This window comes from Mesocricetus auratus, unplaced genomic scaffold (genome assembly GCF_017639785.1).
Source record: "Mesocricetus auratus isolate SY011 unplaced genomic scaffold, BCM_Maur_2.0 Super-Scaffold_100008, whole genome shotgun sequence".
NCBI lineage: Eukaryota > Metazoa > Chordata > Mammalia > Rodentia > Cricetidae > Mesocricetus > Mesocricetus auratus.
Window position 1 is genome coordinate 67,116,398 of NW_024429192.1, and position 23,824 is coordinate 67,140,221.

Genomic DNA, 23,824 nt, shown 5'->3' on the forward strand with positions numbered 1-23,824 from the left:
TCAAATACCTTGTGACCCTCACATTTCCTCAATTTGTATGACACCTTTTGAGATGAGGAATGCCAGTTTAGCATGTTGGGAGCTGGCTAAATATATTAAGGGCCCATGATCAACTAAGTATTTTTGTTATTCATTACAGCTAACACATAATTTTTTTTCCAATTAGGTCAGATAAGGGCAGAGTTATGGCCTTTGACTCTGTTTGGCATGATATAAAAAGGCTATTTGATCCCTCCTGGATGTTCACATATGCATTAATTGGCAGGGTGATATTGTTAATCCTTATTCTCTTTAAGTGTCTCCTGCAGCATATTTGACAGAAGCCTGCAGCAACTAAGGCAACTCTTAGGAAGTTAATGGCTCTTAGGGATCCCTCCTTCAGTCCTCAGCAGGTTATGCATGCCTGGTTATTTGAAATTCAGAAGGCTACCACCTAGTCACCACACCCTGGCGGCAGCTCTCCAGGAATGGATGCTCTTCAAAGGCTGGTAGTCAATGATGGTAAGAGCCTGTTCGGCAGGCCAACCTCAGACAGGCACAGTTCAGTTGCTGAGCCCTCCTGAGGTGGGGTCAACAAGGCCTGAGCAAGGAACTCTGGCTCCCGCTGAGAGCCATGTAATAAGTAAAAAAGGGTGGACATGTAGGAAGTTACGGCCTACCGGGGCCGAGAGATGAGCCAGCCTGGAGTCTGCCTGAGGGCTTAGCAACAGGCACTGTCAGAGGTCCTGATCATGTCTCGGCAATGTCGAGTGACCACGCAATGTCAATCCATAGGAACATGCAGTCTGGGTGCTGAGAGGAGGGTATATAAGGCTCTCCCTATTGCTGAATAAACGAGTTTGCTGTTTGCCTTTTGTCTGACTCCTGGTGTCTGTACCACTGATGTTACGCCTTTTCTCCCCCTCCCCTGAGGGAGCCTTCAAGACCCAGGAACAGCTAGGAAGGAATTACTCTGAAACTCAAGGATTACTTGAGCTAAGTAAGTTAGTGAGCCCCTGGTCTCAGACTCATGATGTAAACCAACAAGCAGAATCCATCTCACAGCTACAGAAAGTAAAGCTTAAGGTGCAGAAAGCCCTAACATTCCCACACCACCCTTGTGGGATGTCTTTCTAACAGCATATCTATAAACTAGATACCTTGAGCATGTTTAAACAGAGATGGGGACTCAGATGAGCTCCTTATAAACATTACTGAACTTAGTGAGTGCACTTAGTTTCCAAGGCAAGTTGATTACCTGCTCATTCTCTTCCTCTAACTTCCTCCACCCCGCTGCCATCACTCCTGAACAGCGGTCCTCACTCTGGCCCTCTTTATCTTATAGAAAGGCAACTTATAGAAGGAGCTTGCTCACAGTTTCAGAGAATGAGTCCACTCATCCGAGTGAGGAGCATGGCATGGCAGCAGGCCAGGCCGGTAGGCATGGCGTTGAAGCAGTAGCTGAGAGCTCATACCTGATCCACAGACAGCAGAAAGAGAGAGAGTGTGTGAGACTGGGCCTGGAGTGGGCTTTTGAAAACACAATGACCACCCCCAGTGACAAACCTCCTCCAACAAGGCCACACCTCCTAATTCTTCCCAAATAGTTCCGCTATAGCTAGGGACCAAGCATTCAAACATATGAGCCTGTGGGGACCATTCTCATCAAACCACAACAGGCATCACTAACATTAATGGAGGCTCCCTGAGAACCATATGTCAGCATTCCATCTCTGCTGCCACCATCACATCCGTATTTCAAACCCAGGAATGGCTTCAAGCATGAACACCCCCTCCCAAATGCAATCTGTTCATGACTTCACTCTCTCATAACAATCAGAGCAACTTATCCCTAGTTTCCTTCTCCCTCAAAGGAACAAGACTTGACCTATTACATTGATTCCAGTAAAGGACACAGGCAGATGAGACACTGCCACCTGTGAGTCACGGTGGCCTCAGTGTAAAGTCCAGCACCATTCATCACACTGTTTCCTAGGGCAGCCAGGGTCGGTTCTTTGTGTCTCAGTTTATTTGTCTGTAAAGCAGGAATCCTGTGCCCAGGGTTGGAGACTTGGCGTAAGGACAAAATGAGAAAGGGCCCAGCACACAACCAGTCCTACTGGACGCTAACTGGCAGGTTCCCTGGTTCTTTGGGATGGAAATATCTGAGGATGTTTCCACTACAACAGCACCTTTCCTAGCATCGCTGTTCTATAGGGAGCACCTTTCCTAGCATCCCTGTTCTATAGGGAGCACCTTTCCTAGCATCCCTGTTCTATAGGGAGCACCTTTCCTAGCATCCCTGTTCTATAGGGAGCACCTTTCCTAGCATCCCTGTTCTATAGGGAGCACCTTTCCTAGCATCCCTGTTCTATAGGGAGCACCTTTCCTAGCATCCCTGTTCTATAGGGAGCACCTTTCCTAGCATCCCTGTTCTATAGGGAGCACCTTTCCTAGCATCCCTGTTCTATAGGGAGCACCTTTCCTAGCATCCCTGTTCTATAGGGAGCACCTTTCCTAGCATCCCTGTTCTATAGGGAGCCTTTGCTGAGTTTTCTTGTCCGCAGTTGGAAACAGAAAATGGTCTAGGGTAGGAGATGGAACCTCTCATGAGACTCTGATGGGAAAACTACCCTAACTACCTTCTGCAATTAATACCCCACAAGATGGGCCTTGAGAACTTAAAACAATGGTGAGTTAGGCATCAACCATCCGAGTCGCTGAGAAGAACAAAGCGCTTGAGTCTGCTAGCAGCACGGTTTCAAAGACAGAAGTTCAGAAGCTATGCACATCAGGGCAGCCTCTGAGGACCTGAAGCAATGGGTGACATCAGGATGTGACCTATTCACTGCAGCCTCTGCCATACTTCTGTCAATGCCAAGAGGCCAGATGCCTATTATTATTTCTGTAACTGGAGCTCTTGTGTAAGCAACCCAAATCCAGCTCAATGCAGACCCAGGACTGCAAACAGAGCCATCACCAATCACACACCTCCTGCTGAGCTTCACAAAGGCTCCTCCTCCAGCACCTTTCAGATCAGCCTATGACACCTCACTGGCCTTCTGTAACATGAAAATAACAGGACACTGAGACTGATATTAGGGTTCAAGCTTTAAGCTGAGGATCAGAGAAGCAAAGCAGCCAAGCCACTAGCTCTTACCTCTCTCTGCCTCAGACTGCCTCCACGAGCTCTCACTAAGCCTCAGACTGCTGCCTCTCCTCAGCGTGGCTGGAGAATGAATACCCACTCTGAGACCCTGTTCCTGTCTCAAACACTTCTTTTGAGTCCTGGGATTAAAGGCATGAGCTCTGTTACTCTTTTAGACTGATTCAATCCCATGTAGTCCTGGGTGGCCTTGAACTCAGAGAGATCCATCTGCCTTTGTCTCCTGAGTCCTGGGATTAAAGGTATGTGCCACCAACACCTGGCTTCTATAGTTAACTAGTATGGCTGCTTTGCTATTTTGATGTCCAGTGGCTTTGTAAATCATGAACAACATATCACACAGTTTTCTCTGGTTCTAGTGCTGCCCAGCTGCTGGGATATGCTGTTGTATTCATTCTGTTGGGAATGCCTGACACTCTCCTCTGGTAGAGATGCCCCTAGCCTTTATTTAGCACACTCTTCCACCCCACCCTGCACTGCAGTTTCACCCAGAGCTCCCCATGGGAAAAGGCACACTTTGGCCTGCACACACCACAGAATTAGCTTCCCGGTCATCACCCACAGATCGCATAGCCTTATCCCAAGTGATAGGGACAGCGGAAGGCAGTTCATTCTCTCCACAAATAGTTACAGATTTGGACTTTCAGAATGGCAACTCAGTAACCCAGAATCTGTAGCCTCTTTATGACCAAGTCCTGGGACTGATTAATTTTTTTTAAAAGATGAATATCCTTTCACAGTAAAGTTTCTTTTCAATCATAACACACTAGCCGACAAGAGGGTCTACCATGAGCCACACCTTAACAGGCAAGAAGTTACCACACAGTGTTTGTACAACCTGGGATCCTGTGATGACAGAGATGTCCTACTTCCCAGCTGGGCTCATTTTCAACAAGAGGCCCAGGGAGTCTTAGGACCAGACAACTGGCCGCCCATGGCATAGCAGGGAAGGAGAGGCCCACCTGGTCCACAGCACAGCACCATCATTTACTCATGCTACTTTGGGCAGCTTAACTTTGCTGAAGTTCAGGTGTGCATCTATGATTTCACAGTGTCACCAGAATTGCCTTATAGGGGACGTAAAGGCACCAAGAAGGCGACGGCCGTGTGCGACACCCTGCACGATGCCCAGCTCATAAAAACTCTCACCAGGATTGGCAGCAGCAGACCTGGGCCTAAGGACCACCACAAACGAGACCCCTGTGCTCTCTCAGCTGCACAATGAGCCATGAGAGTGTCTGAGACCAGGCCTTAAACTCAGATCTGGCCATCTGCACAACACGAAGCATTGACTGACACCAGGGACTTCCCATAAGCCTCAGGAGGAGGAGGATGTAGATGGGCAAGACGCCAGTCAGGTAGAATGGCCCATATGAGCAGTACTGGCTCCGGTTTGACTTGGACACAGTTCATGTTCCTTCCTCAGGAGCTGATGTTAGGGACTGGCACCAGCCAGCAAGGTGTCCCTGAGCACCGCAGGGAGGAAGGGAAGCTTGCCTTGGCCTTCCTCCAGTGACCGCTTTTATCCCAGCCTGCATGGCTTCCCCCCAGCTCCCTTGGGGGATAGTCAGTGCTCCCACTCTTCTCCATCTGTACCCAGCCCCGCCTCATAAGACTCCTCTCCCGAAGACAAGACTGGCCAGCCTGTGCTCACTCTGCACAGTCACTCCCACCTCATGACCCTTAACAGGGAGGGGGTGGGAGACTGGTGTTAGGGTGGGGAGGAGGCTTTTGTACTGTGTTTGGCCTTCAGATCAACATAACCCATCACTTCTCTTGTCTTTCAACAACTCGTCCTGTTTTGAAGGATGAATAGGAGTTTACCAGACAGAGCAACGTAAAGGGCCTTTGGGCTCAGGTTTGGAGACGCTGGGAGAATAAGAAGCTCAGTGATCAGTACCAGGAGGAGTCATCTGCTCCAGGAAAGACTGGCTCCACTCACAAAGGGACATCATGATACTTTGCTCCTTTCAGCCAGTGGTTCTCAACCTGTATCAGTGATTCTCAGCCTGTGGGTAGAGGCCCCTTTGTGGCATCTGCGCCACAAGCAAGTCCGAGATATAGGGAAATGAGAGACACAATGTCCAGAGAACAGGATGCACCTGTGGCTATCAACTGACAAGCAATTCATAGAGGTCCGTGGGGCCCAACACCCCGTTAGCAACCCTCTGTCTACACACACACACAAGCACGCATACATATATATTTACATTACAATTCATAACAGTAAAACAAAAACCCAGGATAGCCAAAGCAATCCTATACAACAAAGAGAGGGAGGACTGATACAAGCAAAGGGGTCAAGACCAGAATGGGGAAGCCCACAGAAACAGCTGACCTGAGCCCGTGGGAGCTCACTGACTCAGGACTGACAGCTGGGGAACCTTCACAGGACTGAACTAGAACCCCTGAGTGAAGGTGACAGTAGGTGGCTTGGGCAATTTGTGGGGCCATTGGCAGTGGGGCCAGGTTCTATCCCTAGTGCATGAACTGGCTTTTTGGATCCCATTTCCTATGGAGAGATACCTTGCTCAATCTAGACACAGTTAGGGAGGGCCTTGGTCCTGCCTCAATGTGATGATGAAACAGCCTACTTTGTTGACTCCCCACAGGAGGCCATACCCTCCCTGAGGAGCAAAATGGCAGGAGGGGGGTAGGAAGAGTATCAGGAGGGGAGGGAGGGGGAACTGGTATTATATGTAAAAAAATACAAAATAAAAAAATCATAACAGTAGCAAATTACAGACATGAAGTAGCAACAAAAATAATGCTGCGGTTGGGGTCCCCACAACATAATTAACACAACTGTATTAAAGGGTCAGAGCATTAGGAAGGTGGGGAACCACTGTTCTAAACTGTGATAAGCTTTGGTGGAATGTGAAGAGCCAAAGACATTCCAGCAGAGAGCAGGCAAGGTGTGGCCCATCTCCTGCTCCTGGCCAGCACATGGCCCTAACCAGGCGGTGTTGAATTCAGTCAGCTCATAGAGACACAGAGGAGGCGGTAAGCGCCCTGAGAGGAAGGGGGACATTTAAAAGGGACGCTTTAAGCCATCCCTTTGGCTATCAAGACTACAGAAACCATGGACCCCCAAGAATCTTGAATTGCCCACAAGAATCTCACACTGGAAGAAGAAAAGGCTGAGTTTCTGGGGTCAACCAGAGGAGAGACATGTCTGCTGTGGGAGGGTAAGCATGTCAGAAGGCCTTATGGGGGGAGGCTGGGGCTGAGGATGCAGTAGACAGAGTTCACACCTTGTCCAGGTTGCTTAGAATACACACTGCTTGACACTTGTTTAAGCCCGAACTATATGTTAGATCCCCAAGATGGACTTGAGAGAAGAGGTCACTGCATCTTTGTCAGGGCTTAGGAGCGCTCCCCAAAACTCAGTAGCAGGACCAACTTCAGGGAGAATCTGGAAACACTGTTATATCTCGAGGCATCAAGGTCCTGAAAGGAACCTGAACAACTCACACCTTGGTTTATACTCCACCACTGTCTTTACTACTTATACAAGCTTGAATAAAAAACTGTCTTCTCGCTGAGCAGTGGTGGTGCATGTCTTTAATTCCAGCACTCAGGAGGCAGAGGCAGTCGGGTCTCTGTGAGTTCGAGGCCAGCCTGAACTACAAAGCCAGTTTCAGGACAGCCATGGCTACACAGAGAAACCCTGTCTGGAAAAAAATTAAAGGAAGAAAGGAGGGAGGGAGACAGAGAAAGAAGAAAGAGAAAGAAACAGTCGAAACTATCTTCTCGCCTTTGAAAGGATCTCTGTCTCTGTCTGTCTGTCTATCTGTCTCTCTCTCTGTCTGTCTGTCTGTCTCTCTGTCTGTCTGTCTCTGTCTCTGTCTCTGTCTCTGTCTCTCTCTCTCTCTCTCTCACACACACACACACACACACCATGGGGGGGGGGCATAGCCCATAGCCTAGTTCCAAGCACTAAAGCTAATTTCTTTCAAAGTGGGTGCAGTATGCAGCCATGCCTCTCTGCTGCTAAACTAATTACGAATATATTTGTTTTTATCTTTCTGAGGCTTCAAAGAGCCCCACAGGGAGCAGGTGGAGTCAGCCCAGAGGCACAGTGCTGCTCTGTCTCTATGGGAGATGGAAGAATGCTTCCAAATGCTTTCTGCCTCCCCCCACCCCTCCACCTCTGCAGGATCAAATTTCCCCCTGACCCAGTGGGTCCAGAAGAGCTCTGGGTCTCACATGACAGCCTGGCAGGTGCGGCTGTTCCCAGTGAGGGCATTAATAATACAGGCCTTTTTCCGCAAACTCTGGCAAACCATCTGAAATGACAAGTGAAAACACTGTGTCCAAATCCTCACTGGGACTCAGGGTAGGGTGGCCAGAGGAACTCACCTTTATCAGGAGGAACTTGGAGCTCTCTGTGGGAGGCTAGAGGAAACGGCTAGGGCCCAGAGGGAGGGATGCTATCACAAGCATTACAGGAGAACACTCTCACCTGTGGGCTTTGAAGGCATGCTAGAGAGGCCAGAAGCAAGAGGATACAGCCCTCTGACCTATCAGCCCAGTGGTGAAGAGAGCCATGGATTTCCTCTTAGCAGTAGCAAATTACAACAGCATAGTTGCTTGAGACAGGAAGCAAGGGAGAGTGTTGTGGAATATTATTGTAGCTATGAAAAGTTAAAAATAATATTATTTTATATTGGAATATGATTTTAACTATGTAGACATTTATTTGTGTTGTTTATTACTTTAATTATGTAAAGGTGTGTTACTTTTGTTTCTGCTGCATTAGTTTCCCTAAGTAAACATAGTGTTGCTGTTTCACTCTGCCTGCCTATGGCATCTGATTGGTCTAAGAAAAAGCTGAACAGCCAATAGCTAGGCAGGAGAGGAATAGGTAGGGCTGGTGGTCAGAAAAAATAAATTGGAGAGATAGGGAAGAGAGAGAAGAGAATGAGGGAGAGAGAGGGGGACACACCCAGGGACAGCTAGATGGCAGGCAGGGGAGGGGGAGGAAAGGAGGAAAGGAGGAAAGGAGGAAAGGAGGAAGGAAGGAAGGAAGGAAGGAAGGGAGGGAGGGAGGGAGGGAGGGAGGGAGGGAGGGAGGGAGGAAGGAAGGAAGGAAGGAAGGAAGGAAGGAAGGAAGGAAGGAAGGGAAGGAAGGAAGGAAAAAGCCCCAGGCAAAATGAAGATGAAGACAAACAGGTTAAGTTATAAGAGCTAGCAAGAAACGAGCCTAAGCTAAGGCCAAGCATTCATAACTAATAAGAAGTCTCTGTGTCGTGATCTGGGAGCTGGATGCTAGCCCAAGAGAAAGCCTGGTACAGGAGAGCACACTGGGGTGATGGGCAACAGGACTTGCATGCAGTTGTTCATGCGGTCTCTGCACCTAAGAGGGTAAGGAACTCGGTAAGTACCAGTAACTAAAATAGAACGTGGTGCACAGGAAAAAAACAAGCTTTGCACCCACAGCACAGTCTACACAAACTGAAACCAGCCCTCCACTTCTGCTCAGTCTTGGTTTCCTCATCAGGAAAATGGGATGATGCCACACAGTCTAAAGGCTCTTTTAAGAATGTGATGTAGAACATCATACGCCATCACCCTGAAGTAATTCATGGGAACAGAAGGCACCCATAAACGGACTTCTCATATACAGCACTGACCCCCAACTGTCAATCAAGTCTATCTTCAGTTCCTGGGAAAGGGTTGTGGGGAGGTGAACAGGGTAGCTCCTGGGGTCTTGCATTAGTTGGATCTGATCTGTGGCCTGGACTTCAGGAGCCTGTAAAGCAGCTGTCTCTGAGGAGTCAGTGCTTAGCAGACCAAGACTTTGTCATGGTCATCAGCACACTCACAGTTACCGCTGTCTCGAGAGCCAGAACAGGGACAGGGGAGAGGAAACATGTACAATCAGATTTAAGGAGACATTCACTCGGTTGTGCAAGCTCAGATCACAGCCTGAGGGGCTGGCCTCCCAGGCCCATCTCACTCACCTCTGTGGTGTGGTACAGCTGGGCTCTCTGTTGTGGAAACCTCTGTGCTGCACTGATGCTCAGTGGGACAGTAGGGACAGTACACACACAGTGTGCGCACACGCGCAGGTAGGTGAAGGAAGAGAAACAGGAGAGAGACAGTTGAGAAGTGGATGAAGGGGAAAGTCTGCTGGGAAGAGAGAAGTGGTGTGGAGAAACTACTGGTGTGTCTATGGACAGGCAGAGTTCAGGGTTCAGGAGCAACAACAGATGGCCAAGGCAGAGGCAGACCTGAGGAGAACATGGGGTCAGAGGAGTGATTAGCTATGTTCAGTCAGCACAGTTTCATTCCCATCCACTCCTTTTGTCCCATTCCCCTTGCACGGGTTGGTCTCCACTGTCCACCTCCAGGACCCTCACCACAGCCTCCTAATCAACCTCTGCTTCAAATGCCTCGCCTGTACAAGATGAAGTCTCCCTCAAGTCTATAATAATAATCACAAGCGCCTCAAACATTTAAAACAATCCCTATGTTTAATCCACTCCATCAAAATTTCTCAGGCTAGCAAAGTACACCCCTTGCTCCTCAGCCACCAAACGGCACCATCTTTTGAATTCACGGACCCTTAAACTCTAGATCCCTTCACTGGCTGCTGACGTTCATTTACTCTAGCCGGATGTCCTCACTTGCTCGTCCCTTTTCCCTCCTCGTGAGAGCTCACTTCAATTCACTGACAAATCGAAGCACCCTAATCAGCTCAACTCGTCTCCTTCCTCCAAAGGCCACGCATCCACCCTGTCAAAGCCTAGAGCTATTTACAGATGTGCAAGCAGTTTGATCCTGGTGCTGGGTCAGTACCTGAGCCTTGCTCTACACGTGAGAGTCACGGAGCAGACCGCAAACACCGGCCCCACACCAGAGAGCCAGAGAGCCAGGTCAGGGTTAAACTTGTATTCAGCAGGAAGCTGGCTAGAGGCAGAAAAGCAGCCATCGGCACCTGTTTATTTCTTTATTCCCTTCTGCACCTAGCCCAGCTGTAGGCTTCAGCAGGCTCTCAGTAAATAACACATGAATTGATTAATTAATGAGAGCCTCCTGCTGGAAGTACAGAACCAATCTTATACAAAATAAAAATACTCTCATCAACTGCTTGGAGAGATGACCCAACCCATAAGGGATTGTGGCAACGGTTGTACAACTCAGTAATTTATCTTAAAAAGAAAGTCACTGAGTCTCTGTCTCTCTCTCCTCTCCATCTCCCCTTCTCTTTCTTTCTCTCATATACATTTATTTCTTATGTACTTACTTTGTGAATGTATGTGTGGGTGCATGTACCACAGCATTGTGGAGGTCAAAGGACACTCTGTCTGTTCTCTTCTACCATGCAAGTTCTGAGATGGAATTCAGGTCATCAGGCTTGGTAGGAAAAGTTTTTACCCACTGGGCCACCTCTGAATCCTTCTTCTAACCTGGGCCATTTTCATGACTGTTCATTGTACCTCAGTAAAGCTGTTTCCAAATTCTTTACATTACTATCTAAGCCATCGTGGTGGCCCTCTAGGTTCGCTGAACAGCGTCATAAGCACACTCCACAACAAAAAACGATGGCTACTCCTAAGACACAGTCTCGGAGCCCCCCCCCCCAGTACCCATGGGTACATCAGCAGGTAAAAGGCTGAACATGGGGAGTGACCTTGCAGAGCAGTCTGTGCTGAGGGAGAAGGTCCCGAAGGGTCACGCATTGGGCCAGGCTACAGTCATTACCCAGCAGAAAGCACCAAATATCCTCCTGAACACGACACAGGTCTCTGGCCTGTTGCCCAAAGCTAAGACCGAAAGTTCCAGGTCAGAATCACTTCCTGAGGAAGTGGCCCGTCTCTCAGACTGTTCACTCACACAGTGGAAGCAGCCTGTCTCTCAGACTGTTTGCTCACACAATATTGGAGGTCCCCACACAGAATTGGTGACTTCACATTTGCTGCTGTTAATATTTATGTCTCTCTCTCTTCAGACAACATATGTGAGGGTGAGGACTTGGCCCATGTGTTCACACAGAACCAACATGCACCACTAAATGAGTAAATGGGATGCTTCCCTAGATGGCCAGGGTGAGGCATACAGTCAGTTTTCATCCTTCAGCCCTGCCCGATGCAGGAGGCACCTGAAGGAGAGACACTCCCCAGTGTGGTGAACAATACATCACCACACCCAGGGACCATGCACCCCACCACCCCAATCTCTCCTCCTCTCTGCCCATAAAGCAGCCATTACTCCTGCCTTCATTAGAGGGAAGGCTACTGGAGTCCGGACTTGTCAGAAAAAGACTGTTCATGCTCTCTCCCAGCCATTGCTGATGGGCAGAACTGGGAGTGGGGAGGTAGGGGTAAGTGGAAGTCTCTACGGTTCACACTCAAGGTTACCTCTGCCAGTCCAGTAGTTGGGAACCTTAGCACTAGTGAGGTCGCATGCTATTCTCCAGGTCAGGGACCCATACCACCACCTTCTTCAGCCTCTCCCCAGAGTGTGTATGAATGGGCCCCTGAGCACAGAGCTAACTCAGAACCTGAGCTGCATCCCCCAGGTGGGTATGTAATGTGGAACCTAAGCTCCACCAACACCCGTGCAGAATAGGGTCCCATCAGCTCTCCAAGGAAGCTTCCATCCTCCGGGAAAATGCATCCACTCCATGGCAGTATCCCAAACTGCTCCCTTCTCTTGTGCGTTCCCAAGGGGAGATGTGTGACCATGCAGACGACACAGCAGTGTATTCACCACAGCAGAGTCTCCTCACAGGTTCAGAGAGCATTCAGCTAGGACAGAGGCAGCTGTTGCCTTGCTGGGGTCGCAATGGCTACCTATTAGCTAGCTGCAAAACCTTTCTGCACGCCTGCCTCTCTGTGTTCAAATATTTAAAGTGTGCCCCCTCTTAGATTTGTGGTGAAGATAAACAAACCAGAGAACACTTGCTGCCCCGAACAAGAGCACGTTGTCACTGTTAAGTGCCTGCGTTCTTTCTTCAGCGTGCAGAAGCTGCTCTCTGCCTAGACAAAGGAAGAGCAGAAGATGCTGGTCTTGAGGTGGGCCTGAAAATGGGCAGCTGCGTTTGGCACTGTCACACCTAAACACACTGAGAGAACAGTCCTCCTGGCTCCCAGGACAGTTCCAGAGGTACAGATGTTGGTACACTGGCGCCAGGAAGGGCAGGGTGGGACCACAGGAAAAAAAAAAAAGAAAAAAAAAGCACTTGTAGGTTGTTTGCTCAACTGTGAAGAAAAAGACAAAAAAAAAGTTCTCCCTGGAAAAATACACAGCTCTATGAAACACCTCCCTCCTTAGCCACCCAGAACAATGAACTGGGTCAAAGATTCAGCAACTCATTTGCCGGAGAACCCACTGTTTCGAGTCCTGGGCACTTGTCCCAGAAAAAAAGAAAAAGAAACTTTATGTCCTTACAAAAGCTGCTGACATCAGCCCCAAGCCTGAGAATAACTAAAATATCCTTCAATGGGTGAAGGGCTGTAGTGAGTGGGAAATTTGTTCCCCACAGGCTAAGATATTTGAACACTTGGTCCAGAGCGGCGGTGCTGTTCGGGGAATGACCTGACTGGAGTAAGGTGTGTGTATCACTAAGGGAAGGTTGAGAGGTCACTCTTTGTCTCCTTTGGACAGTTGAGATATGAGTTCTCTGTGTCCTGTTCCTGCCAGCACGCCTGTCACTCGCTGCCACAACATCCCTACCGCTATGAACTCTAATACTCTGACATCGTGAACCAAGATAGACGTTCTTCCTTGACTTGCTTCTGGTCATGGTGTTTTATCACAGCTACAAACAAGTGACTAACACACACGTTGGGATAGCTTAACATCCATACCACGGAACAGTACTCAGCAGTGAGAAAAGAAAAGCTAGTAACAGAGTCAACAACCTTGATGGGCTTGAGGGGCCCCCAAAAGGCACCTCTAAAGATTGCACAGTGTGTCAGACAACGATCCAGATGGAGATGTTGTCTGCCAGCGTGACAACAAAGGCAGAGCACCAGGGAGGTCTCTGGTTACGGAACACTTCTGAATCCCGGTTGCAGTGGTGGCTGAACTGGTCTACGCAGAGAACAGCAGAGCACTGTAATCTCAGGGCCCACCCTCCCAGTGCGCTGTAATCATGCAAGATGGAGCCACCGGAGAAACCACAGTCGGGCCCTACCCCTCTCTGAACCACCTGTGCAGCCTTCTCTGGATTCTGTAATTATTTCGAAACGAGAAGGATTTAAAAACAGGAGTGCACAGCCAGTAATCAGGGAGCTGGGATTATAGACCACCTGCATCTACTCCGAAACCCAGTGCTCAGAGCACATCAAGCCACCCTTACCTCTGTACTACTGTGAACAAACCTCTATTCAAGCCACTGTCTACGCTCCACCACGACACACAGCTAACTCGTTTCCTGTAAAACCACCCGTCCGACTTTCGGATCACTGCTTTTCTCTTACCAGAGTGTACAGCATACTCCCTCGACCCAGTTATAATTAGGTTATTTGCTTGTACCTCCAGCACAGCACAGCATCTGAGATAATATTTACAAAACCTAGTCAATAAAGACTTGATGGTAGAATATAAGCCAATATTCCAATTGAATTGTAAGAGATTCAAGGCAATTTTTAATACAAGCATTTTTAAAAGATGTATGTAATTATTAGATATACAGTGTTCTGTCTGCACGCCAGAAGAGGGCGCCAGATCTCATTACAGATGGTTGTGAGCCACCATGTGGTTGCTGGGAATTGAACTCAGAACCTCTGGAAAAGCAGCCAGTGCTCTTGAGTCATCTCGCCAGTCCCATTAAAACTATTTCTTTAACTAAAAGCCCAGAGATTTGAGCTGAAGCTTAATATAAGTAAATATGTAGATAGTAGGCGCGTGCATGAAAAGAGGCTGAACAACATTAACCTGGAGGGAAATGCAGACAACACGGCAGAGAAGACATCCCAGGGAAAGTGGCTGAGGCTAGAATCCCCTGACAGGAATTGGCGAGTAAGTGGAGCACCTGCAAAGCCAGAGCACAGCTATTCTGGAAGACAGCTGCAGCTTCCTAAGAAGCAACGGCACACGCTGGCGAGATGGCTCAGTGGTTAAGACACCCCTTCCAGAGGACCCAGGTTCAACTCCCAGCACCCACATGGCAGCTCACAACTATTTGCAACTCCAGTGTCAGGGGATCTGACACCTTCACACCAATACACATAAAATAAAATTAAATAAGTTACTTTTAAAAAGGCAAATGCACACCAAATGCATGACACAGCCATTCTCTACCATGGGTTTACAGAGAAATCTATGACTGTATTAAGAGTCCCCTCCCCAAATGCTTAGTGACTTTAACAGTTGCAAATTCAAAGCAATTCAAATATTTGCCTAAAGGTGGATGGTTAAACTGTGGGACACCCACACCCTTTCAGCAATAAAGGAAGAAATGGCTGATTGGCATGACAAGGACCAACACTGTAATGGTGCAAAGGGGAAAAAACCAGTGCACGCTACAGAATTCCACCTCAGTGAGGCAGAGGAAATGCACTCTGTGGTGACAGGAGTCAGACCAATCATTGCTGAGGTGAAAGGAGACAGAAAGGAGCAGAAGGGAAGAACACAGCACAGGGAGAAATGTGGAGAGGCAGGCAATGGCTGTGAACATTAACGTGATTTCCAAAGGTGTATGCACATATGCCAAAACTCCTCATGTTGTACAACTTAAATATAGACAAGGTTGTTGTCTATCAATCACTGCTAGGTAAAGGCAGATGGGACCATTTAATAGGCACCTCCTTTAAGGAGAAAAGCCCTGTGTAAATTATTACTAATCTTCATTCCGGGTGGGAATCCTTCCAGATATCGGCTACAGGAGGAAGTTGGGTAAGACAGCCTCCTGGGCAGGATTGGGCAGCTGTCATCAAGTCAGGCTCTGGCAGCACCCTCTCCAAAGTTGACCACTTCTCTGTGAGAGTTCAATGCCAATCCGTGACCTGAAGGCTTAGGTGGCTGATCCTAACAAAAGCATACCCTAAAGGGGGCATGGGGGCAGAGACCTCTGGTAACTACGGTGCCACCTCCCCACCCTGGGTTGTCATTGCTACAAACACCTCTAGCAGCAAAGCCCACTGCAGACTGAGATGGGAAGGTGGCTGTGCCGGCCTCCAGAACAGCATTCTATTTGTCCAGAAGGGTTTAATGACACAGACCCTGGTCTGTCAGGAGACCAGACCCAGCTCCGCTTGAGCAATGAGCAAGGCCTTCCTCTTCCTGAGCCTCTGCTTTTTCTAAGGAAGGAGGTGAAGGAACTCTTTCAACCCTATTTTATGTTCTCTGGGCGCCCTGCAGAGCCTCGCTTTTCCTCCTCAAGTTGCATGGATGCCACAGTCAAAAGGAGTCATGATTCTCTGTGAAAATGAACCTCTGACCCCACCCACCAGCTCCACCTGGGGCAGAGCACCCTTCTCCTCCAGGCAGTGACTTTCTAGACAGCCCCTGGCCACTCTGCCTCCCCCTCAGTTGGCCGCTTGCCCCTGTGTCCTAGTTAGGGTTTCTATTACCGTGGAAGGACACCACAGCCCAAGCAACTGGAGGAGGAAAGGGGTAATTCCGCCTACACTTTCATAGTCCATCATCAGACGGACCGATGCAGGATCTCAGAGCATGAACCTGGAGCAGGTGCACGGGGCATGGAGGAGGGCTACCTACTGGCTGGCTCCTCGTGGCTTGCTCAGCCTGCTTTCTTATAGAACCCAGGACCAGCAGCCCAGAGATGGCACCACCCTCATGAGCCAGGTTCTTCCATATCAATCATCTGTCAAGAAAATGCATGCCAGGCTTGCCCATAGGCCAATCCAGTAGGGGCATTCTCTTACTTGGTGTTCCTTCTTCTAAATGACTCTAGCTTGTGTCCACTTGACATAAACCAGCCAGTTCTCAACGTGTTGCTTAGTGTGCTAGTCACAGCCTGAACACTTGAGGTCAGGGGTCAGGGCACTCTGGTATGCACAACGGCCTTAGTCAAAGATAAACTGCAGGCGCACGGCTCCAACCGGAGGAGAGCCTATGTCCTCTATAGTCTTGCTCCCCGGAAGCTCATCCCCTCGCCTTTGTCAAACCTGTGTGCCCAAGGTTGGGCAAGAAGTCTTGCCCAAGCAGACTGGGCCATTTGACTGCCATGTAATAGACACTCGGTAAACATCTATGAAACTAGATCAGAGTCTTCTTGCCCAGATTCTTTTTCTGAACAGGACTCCAGTAACAAAATAAATAATCCTGAGCATTGAAATGAAATCAAGACACTTCCACACAACAAAGAGAACAATCACTGGAATGAATGGACAGCCTACAAAACGTGAAGAAGTCTTTGCCAAGTATACCTCAGGCAAGGGATTAATAGCCAGGAAACATAAAGAACTGTAAAAATTAAACACACAATCAATGAATGTGTCAATGAATGGAACAGGCAGTCCTCCTAAGAACATATGCAAATAGTTGATACATATATTCTAAAATGTCCCGTGTACTAAGTCACCAGGGAAATGCAAAAATGAAACTAATTTGAGATTCCATCTCATCACAGTCAAGAAAGAAACAACAAATTCTGGTGAAGATGTAGGGGGATAGAACCATTGTATTCACTGCTGATGGACATGTAAACTAGCATAGCCAGAGTTGAAGCCAGAGAGAGGTTTCTCAGCAAGTTGACAGAATTACTGTATGAGTCAGCTATACTGCTCTTGGGTATATTCTTCATTTTTTCACTTTTTTATTTAAATTAGAAAACATGTCTATCCCAGCTCCCTCTCCCTCCCCTCCTCCCCCACCAGGCTCCCCAGCCCCCCCTCCCGATCCCTACTCTGATCCCTAGGGAGGGTCAGGCCCTCCATGGGGGATTGACAGAGTCTGTCTTTTCATCCAGGGCAGGGCCTAGGCCATCCCCCAAGAATCCAGGATGAGAGTGCATCCCTCATTGTGGGATGGGCACTCTTGGGTATATTCTTAAAGGGTTCAGTAAAAACATCAGAGAAAAATGCCTTATGTATCTGAAAAGTTTCTGCACCTCGATAAGCCTCTCCACCAATGCAGCAATCCAAGTCAGACCAAATCAAAGAAAATGATCCCAGATGATTTTCCAGCCCCACAGAGAGATGGAAAAAAAAGATTGTAAAACCACACCTCTGTTTTCTGGGGGACAATTTAAATACCCTGTGGGAGCGGTCTTGAGCATCTGTGGGAGAGGGGTCATCATTTGGCAAGCTTTCTGAGATGTAGCAGGGTTTGGAGAGAGATGCTTGACCAGGCGCTGTCATTTCAGACACCCACCAGACCTTACCCATAGGCCCCAAAGCTTTGTTTAATTTCTTAGAGCCCCTCTTTGGCCCAACCCATCTCTGGGCTCGAATTTCACAGATTCACTCCTCCTGCCAGACAGGTGCCAAGGCCATTCACAGGGGGCCATCCATATATGGCAACCTTTGCACCAGCTTCCTGGACATCAAGTAGGCAAGGATTGCTAGGTTGATTTCACACACATGCCCACTCATAAAAACTCCATTACCTCCTGACTCTTGTTGACAGTTTTACAGGATGGATAGAAGCATTTCCAACCTCCAGAGAAACAGCAGGTGTGGGGGGGGGGCTCAGGTCCTCTTTGACCACATCATTCCTCAGACAAGGGACCAGCCTTCACTTCCAGGGTCATAGAGCTCATGTCAGAAGCCCTCAGCATTTCTGGGAGGTTCCACATGCCCTACCATCCAGAATCCTCAGGAAAGGTGAAGAGGGCAAACAAACTCATCCCAGCCCAAACTCCTCCACTGGCTGGGAACCTTCCCTACCTCTCCCTTCTGAGGTCCCTTCTCTGTTCACATGCTGACAGCTATCACCCCGCCCCCACACTAATGGACCCAACTGTCCCCAAGCCTGCCCCACTCTCCCTGAGGGACAGAGTACTCCTCATACAGCTTGCTCCTAAGTCTCTCAAGCCCCAGTGGACAGAGCCCTACACCATGATCCTCACCACCGTTTCGGGTGTCAAGCTCCTAGGACATCCATGCTGGTACCACCTCTCCAGGCTCAAGTGGGCACCTCTTCAGGATACTTGGTCTATCCAGCAGCTGGGACTCTCCACCCTCTAGTTTTCCAAGAAAGGCCTATGTGCTCTTCTTCCTGGCACATTCATCCTTGCCAGTTAACTAGGGCAGGTGTTAATAACCTATTTTTTCCCCTAACAACTTACCTTTTCTCCTTCAAGAAACAAACGCCTGAGGTCTCTGATATGGCAGTTAAGCAGATGCTTCTCCACCCACACCTCCCTCTGAGCACAAGCCCACCAGCTCTCAACTCCACCCCTCACATTGCCCATGTTCGCAGGAAGCATGAACACAAAGAGTCCATATACCCAAAGAGTCTGGAATGTTCTGGTGGACACGTCACCCCAAGCACCCCTCCCCCATCTCTCTCCAAACCCTGCTACATCTCAGAAAGCCCACCAAATGATGACCCCCCTCCCCCAGAGATGCTCAAAACTACTCCCACGGGGTATTTAAATTGTCACCCAGAAAATAGATCCATGGTTTTCTGTCTCTCTTTTCCATCTCCTCTCTGGGGGAGGGGGGGTCTAGAAAATCATCCGTGAGTGTTCCATCCATTAAACTTGAGCTTTCTCCTAATTCGGTTTGCTTTGGTCTGCTTTGGACTGCTGCATTGGCAGATAGGCTTATCAGGGTGCAGAAACCTTTCAGTTTCTATGTTTATAGCAGCACCATTCACAATTCCAAGGAGAAGGAACCAGGTAGATGCCCATCAACTGAGGGAAAGATAAGAAAAGGCAAGTCTATCTACACAATAGAATTTTATACAGCCATAAAGAAAAATGAAAGTTGCAGAAAAATGGACAGAACTGGAAAACATTGTGGGGAGCGAAATAAGCCAGATTCAGAAAGACAAATGCCTTATGCTTTCTCTCACGTGTGGACCTTTACCCCGACCACGGAGGGAAATAAAGCATATCCGTACTTGTAAAGAAATCTGAGAACTCAGGCCACAGAAAGCCCGTTTCTAGCCAGCAGGGAGGGCTGGGGCAGTCCCAGCAGGCTCACCTCCAGGGGCACCAGCAGGCTCACCTCCAGGGGCACCAGGAGGGAGCAGCAGGAAGCACAGGCTCCCTGCTCTGATGCTCTCTCACACTGGGAGGAAGAGCCCTTGGGATTTGTTCAAGGCAGTTCAGAGGTGAAGCCATACTCCCGTAGGGAAGGAGATGCTTGTAAAAGCCGGGTTGGGAACCTCTGCCTGGACGAACACTTGCTGTGAAGGGCGCTTGGCAGCTCTGAGAGGATTGTAACTATATCTGAGCCTCGGTTTCCGAATCTGAGACATGGGTGCAGACACACTGTCAGAGGGTCCTGAGTTAAGAGGGTAGGCAGACAAAGTACAGAACATGGAGGCTCCATCCATGGCCTGCCCTTTTTTACCTCACAAAGATTCCTCAACGGTCCTTGGAATAAGACCTTTTCCTGCATCATCATTGAGAAGGAAAACCAAACCCCTGATAAGGAAGGAGGCTATATCCAAGAAAACTATAGGCTGACTTCTGAAGGGTACTAGGGCTTTGACTGCTATGCAGGGGAAGGCCCGGGAAGAGCAGAGGCAGGGCTGACAGCTGGAAACAGAAGTCATGTTCCCTTGCCGGTTGCATACAACAGCTTGGGTCAAGCAGTCTCAGGGACCAGGCCCAGCCCTACCTAGCTTCTTCCTCCCCAGGATCCCACCACCACCAGCTGCTAAGTGGCCTGGATTATGAAGGTGCCAGCCTGGATGGCTGCTGTGACCCTTCCCACCTCTCTCATTTTCTGAACCACAAAGGGAAGCTGGAGTGTCACCTATGTCTCACCCTGTCCCTAAACCCTCCTTGAGGACCCATGCAAGAAGTGCGAAGAAGGAGCCAGAAGACTCAGAAAGCAGAAGGGCAGAGGCCAGGGCTCCATTATGCTAATTTATTAGCACTAATCTGCTGATGGCGGGCCTTGCAGAAAGAGGCTTTTGTTGAAGCTCATGTTTGGCAGGAAGTCACCCTCCCCCTCCCTCAGAGATGAGGGGTCAAAAGCTCTGACTGGGTCCTGGCTTTCACATCTAATGTTTCTAAGCCTTCCTTCCACACTTCCCTGGCCAGCCTCTCAACTTTTCCAGGAAGAAAATGCACCCCAGATGTTGGTCCGTAAATGGAGGGTTTTCATCGCCTTTATGAAAGGGTACCAATAATTCAGCCCCCACCCCCCAAGATGTCCATCAGTGAGAGAGAGAAATGTAGCCAATTTTTCTCCATCAATAAACCAAAGGTTTCCAGGTGGCCTAACCCTCTCCCTGCAGCCTCACGGTATCAGACAGTCTCATTGTGATTATGTAGCAAGAGCTTCCTCACAGCTACCCATGAGATACTGCGAACAGACCACACACCACACCCTCTAGTCTCAAGGCTCCTGTGTACTGAACACCTACTATTCATAGGGGAAGATACTCGGAGTCAGTGGTCCAGCACTTGCCTCACGTGCTCAAGGCCCTAGGTTTGATCCCAAGCACCTCCACAAGACAAAGGCCTAGAACGCCTCCTCTGTAACTTCGCCAGTTTTCGAGGCAGTCAATTTTAAGCTGCCAACTGTTTTTTATTGTTTTGTCCTTTGTTTTTTCTGGGGTTCTTTTTGGGGGGGGGAGTTAGTGCCTTTTTTTTAACAATTGTTTTGTTTTGTTTTTCCAGACAAGATCTCTCCATGTAGCCCTGGCTGTTCTGAAACTCACTCGGTAGACCCGTAGTCTGGCTTCAAACTCAAGAGATCCACCTGCCTCTGCCTTCTAAGTGCTGGGATTAAAGGTGTGCGCCACCACTTTTTAACAGCTGGTTTGTAAAATTCCTGGATGCTAGACTGTGGTGAGATTCTAGACTGGGCAAGAGTTCTGCTGGGTCCTCATGGGGTCATCCCTCCCCCTCCAGGCAGAAGGCACCAGTGTTCCATGGGAGCCTAAGGGGAACTCTAATAGACCCTGCTTTATTTTCTTCCAGATGCTCCAAGACTGCTTATTACCTTTATAATCAAAACACATCTGAGTTTATTAAAATTGCTTTTGGTAAACCTCCTGTAACGCTTTGCCATAACCTCCCTGCATAATTTCTGTCATCTGGGTGTGTGTCTCTTGGATTGGTGTGTGTGCAGGCGCACGCATATGTTTCCTGGGAACTTGCTTTCCTGTGCAGAACAAAGCGTAGAAGCATCCATCTGAATCCGGTGTAGTTCATTCTCTTTCGGCCTCAGATTTCCTTAGCAATGGAGAACATGGAAGATTCTGGAAGTTCTGCACTAACAAAGACTCTTTGGCCTCCAGTAACTTTGCCTCCTCCGTGTGAACTGAGATGGAAGCAGATGGTTAGCACTAAAAACAACTGCTCCTTCTTCCCTGAGACTTAGAGAACTGCCCTTTCCTTTCTTTCCCCCAGAGAGGCATTCTGTCCTCTCCCCCAAGCTGGATTTAAGGGTTCTTACCTCAGCATCGGGATGGAAAGTGGGCACCAGGTATTTGGGAGAGGCTCAAGGGGGCCAGTTCATTTCAGTTGACTTCTGTAGTGCTGATTGCTTCCGTGGGCGGCTGGCTGCGGAGTTTGGCACAGTTGGTTCTACCCCTGCCTGCAGGGAAAAGTGAGAATGCAAGCTAAGCTCAGAAGCACAGGTGGAAATATAAGCCTGTGAGCGAGTACCCTTCCCCAGTACCCTTCCCCTCCCGCTCCTGCCTCCTCCTCCCTGCCCCAGGAGCCCCCCCTTCAGAGCCCCCTTTCAGAGCACATCACTTCCCAGAAGCCAGCCTCTCCCAAATGACCTGTGCTGGCTGTCTGGTCACACATGGCCATATGTTTTTGCCCAGTCTGAGTAACAAATTAAGTAAAGCAAAGGTTACTAGAGACACCAAATCCTGACCCTGCTCAGTATTAGTAGCAACAAAGGCAAGGTAAGTCAACTTCTCACCCAGCCCAAGTCCTGTGTTCAGACAAAGCCTGCAGTTTTGTTGCTCTCATCAAACCTGCCCAGTCTCCTGACCCAGAGCATATGGTTTCTGCAAATGTGAAACTTCTCATTCATTCTGAAAACACTTCTAACTGGGTCTGAATTTTTAATCCATAGATAACATCTGAACAGATAAGAGTGGATCAGCTGCATTTTATCTTGTGTCAAAGAAATCTAAATTCCATTTATACATTTAAAAGAAATAAAATTTAAACGAAAAGAAAAAGTCACTCCCTCTTGCTCTACCCAAGAAAACTACCCATGATAGGCATATCCTTTTCAATTCTTATTTATCTTTCTTGTTATGTTAACCATATATATATATGTATATATATATATATATATACATATATATATGGGAAAGGGTGAGGTGTGGTTTAATGGAAGTCTTCAAATGTGCTGTGCAGTGTCATTTAAGGGCTGCACAATATGTGTGTGCCCCTGGGTCCCCTATGATCTACATGCAGTGCCCTACATAGTGGGACTATGAATTCTACATGACCCTCAAAGGCTTGGCATTTAAGTTCCCATGAATTCTTTTTGTGCTAATTACAAATAGTATTTGAAACTGTATCCCCCCCCCCAAAAAACTAAATATTTAGAAATACATCAAAACAAAGAAGCAAAAGACCTCTACAACAAAACTGACCCAATGCAATACCTATCAAAAGTCTAATGTTATATTTCACAAGTTTAGGAGGAAACAATCCCAGAATTCATTTGGAACCACAAAACACCATGAATAGCCATAGCAATCCTAAAGGATAAGAGCATAGCTGGAGGTGTCACAATACCTGGCCTCCGATTATATACTCCATCACGACAACACTCAAAACAGCCTGGTAGTGGCACCAAAGTCTACAGGAAGATCAATGAAATAGAACAGAGGACACAGAAATAAATGCCAAGCTATGACCACCTAAGTTTTGTCATCGGAGGTAAAAAAAAAAAAATACCATGGATGGGGGTGGGTGGGTGTGGCAGAAGGAACCTGTTCAACAAACTGTGCTGGCAAAGCTGGATTTCCACCTGCAGAAGATGAAAGTAGATCCTCATCGCCACCTGATCCAAAATGGACCAGAGGTCTTCATTTAAAACCTGAAGGGCCTCGATTTCTAGAAGGAAGCACAGGGAACGCTCTTCATAGGGGTAAGCAAGAACATTTTAAATAGAAGGCCAGTAAACACTGGCGCTAAGCCCAACTATTAACAGATGGGACAACATGAAAATAGAAAGCATCTGCAAAGCAAAGGAAGCCAGTCATCAGGGCACACATACAGCCCACAGAATGGGAGAACATCTTTGCCAGTTACACTGCAGGCAAGAGTCTGGCATCCTGAATTACAAAGAATTGCATAAACCGGAACCCAAGGAAACAAAATTGCCAATTAACAAATGGGCAAATAAATTGAATAGACGCTTTCAAAAGAGGAGGAAAAAAGAAAAAGAAAGTATTTTTAGGAGTCTTCAATATCCCCAGCCATCAGGGAAATAGAATTTAAACCTTCTTTGAGATACCACCTCATCCCAGTTAGAACGACTGTCATCAACAGATCTGACAACAAATGCTGGAGAGGACGTGGAGAGAAAGGAATCCTTATCCACCACTGTTGGTGGGAGGGCAAATTAATGCAGCCATTGTGGAAATCAGTTTGAATAT

General features: G+C 48.2%; 1 protein-coding gene across 2 annotated transcripts in view; it reads right to left on the reverse strand.

Moving 5' to 3' along the window:
• St6gal1 (ST6 beta-galactoside alpha-2,6-sialyltransferase 1) overlaps positions 1-23,824 on the reverse strand; it is a 140,192-nt gene that overhangs the window by 91,674 nt on the left and 24,694 nt on the right. For both annotated transcript variants that reach the window (XM_005071608.4, XM_021228097.2), the window contains exon 2: positions 21,649-21,789. The gene's annotated coding sequence lies outside the window, so the exon portion shown is untranslated. The remainder of the gene's footprint in view (positions 1-21,648; positions 21,790-23,824) is intronic.